The sequence below is a fragment of the Octodon degus genome, unplaced genomic scaffold (genome assembly GCF_000260255.1).
Source record: "Octodon degus isolate 3935 unplaced genomic scaffold, OctDeg1.0 scaffold00004, whole genome shotgun sequence".
Lineage (NCBI taxonomy): Eukaryota > Metazoa > Chordata > Mammalia > Rodentia > Octodontidae > Octodon > Octodon degus.
In genome coordinates, this window is record NW_004524580.1 from 17726980 (window position 1) to 17729249 (window position 2270).

Here is a 2270-nt window from a genome sequence, read left to right on the forward strand (position 1 = left end):
CTGGCAATGTCAGAAATTGTTGACCTGAGTCCCCTACAGCTCAGCATAACACCATGGCTTTACTTCTTATATTTCGTTTTTATACTTTTCTGCTGAATGGTTAAGACCAAGGTAAAGCAGGACCTGTGCAACAAGAACATTGTTCCTCTTGTGTGAGAAACCCAAGAGGTATGTCTTAATTATTTTTCTCTCATTGCTAAGACAAAATGCCTGGTGCCCAAAATTAAGGAAGGAAAGGTTTATTTAGCTCACAGTTTGTGGAGGGTTCCGCACACTGGGCTCCAAGGCAGAGCAGCACATGGCAGAGGGCAGCACCTCCTGGTGGTGGAAAACAGGCAAAGCAACAAGATCAAAGAGGGAGGAATGAGCGAACAAGCTTCTTTCCCTCTCTAGTACTGAGTTCAGGCCACTAAGGTGAACACCAGGCACGAAGTGTAACGCGGTAAATAAGGACCAAAATGGAGATGCCAGGGAGTAGAAGAACGTGTTCAAACAGGATGGAGATGAGGGGGGTGGGAGGCAGAGGGAAGGAAGAGAAAAAGGATTTAAAACGGAGAATGGAAGGCAAAACAATGGAAACAAAGCTTATGCAAATAGAGAGAGGAGGAAGGGCTGAAGGGAAGGAAGGGGAGTAGAAAAAAGAACTAAGAGATATTATGTACAGGTACAAATTCCCTAGGATGAGTGTGATCGTTAAGTATGGCAAATATGTATTAATAAAAATAAGTAAAGAAAATAAATAGGCGGACTCCTCTCCATTTCTAATGGGAGGGCTGAAGCACCGTGCAGGACTGAGCTGGGAGCAGCACACCAGAGGCTTCCTGGGGTTGAGTAGGGGAGAGATGCTTTAATGAAGAGGAATGAGTTTCCAAAGTATGGACTCAGAAATGGATTTTTTTTCAAACTGCTGAAATGAAACTAAGTTGTAATTGCAGGTGACCGGAGCCATTTGTCGGTCAGCAAAAGCCCAAGGTGCACAGGGCCTGTCTCCCATCCCTCACATCCCGCTGAGATTTCTCCAGGGACCAGGTAGAAGCAGCCTTGTAGGAGGCTTTGAATGGGCAGAAGAAGAAAATTAAGTGTTTTAAAATTGCACCCTGTGACTGCCGCTTTCTCGTTAACTGAAAATGCTACGTATATTTTCAGTTGGTGCCACTGTAAAACCATCCCGCGTGGGTTTGGTTACGGGTTTGGGCCCAGCTGGATCAAGGCCAGGTGGGTTCTCCAGCGGTCTTCTCAGCTCTGCCCTCCCCCCTCCTCCTTTCTTCCTCAGACCCACAGTGTTCTTGGCAACAAGATCCCACCAGGAGATGTGAACTGTACTCCCTGCTCACTCTTTTTTTTTTTTTTGTTCTATAATTTTATTGAGAAACAAATAGCAATGAGACAATTTCAAATCAAATTGGTAGGACAGTTTCAATAATTAACACACTGCATCCTGCTCACTCTTGAAGAGGATGTTTCAGTCCCCACGGCCACTGAACAAAAGTACTCAGCTGCCCACCGGTAGAACAGGAGCAAAGACGTCCCTCTGCGCAGGGAAATGTGTGTGGGTTGGCTTAGGCCTGTACTAATAAACCCAGTCAGTGGAACATAATGCAAGTACTCAAGGGCCAGGGAGATAGCTCAGCGGCATAAGCGCCTGTCTAGCAAGCACGAGGTCCTGAGATCGATCCCCAGTACCCCTCCCCTAGTACTCAAGATGGTCCACAGACACTACACGAAAGGTGAAACTCACCCCCACACATAGCTGCTGCTTAATAGGACAGAGCTAGGAGAGAAAACCTGGAAACAAAACTTTTGTAAATAAGGGGAAAGAAGAGTTGGGAGGGAGGGGAACGGTGGGAAAGAAGTAGCAAGGTATATCATGCCCAGGTACAAGGTCCTGCAATGAGTGTCATTACTATGTACATCCAAAATGTCTCAATAAAAAAGACTTAAAAAGAAAAACATTGCGTAGGTGTCAGTGAGGAGGAAAAGTTTGTACCAGGGCTCAAGAAGGACACGGGCTTGGGGCTGGCAGGGACTAGGGCTGAGAGAGACTGACTAGTCGGACACAGAGTGCATACGAGCCCTGCTCCTGGAAGTATAACCGGGAGAATCCTGCGATCGAAGCAGCTTGGAAAGGGCCAAGAGTTGGTCTGCTAACAGATAGGGTGCAAGGGAAGTGGAGGAGACAGAAGACGGTGGAGTGAAGACGTTCAGAGAAGGTATCAGAAGAATCTGGCGGGAGCCAGATGATGCAGCACGCTCAGGCAGCGTGATTAAGG

General features: G+C 47.0%; 1 long non-coding RNA gene across 1 annotated transcript in view; it reads left to right on the plus strand.

Moving 5' to 3' along the window:
* Nucleotides 1-1279, plus strand: part of LOC111817045 — a 25571-nt gene extending 24292 nt beyond the window's left edge. The window contains exon 4 of the long non-coding RNA XR_002821322.1: nucleotides 936-1279. This is a non-coding gene — a long non-coding RNA (uncharacterized LOC111817045). The remainder of the gene's footprint in view (nucleotides 1-935) is intronic.
* The last annotated feature ends 991 nt before the right edge of the window (nucleotides 1280-2270 follow it).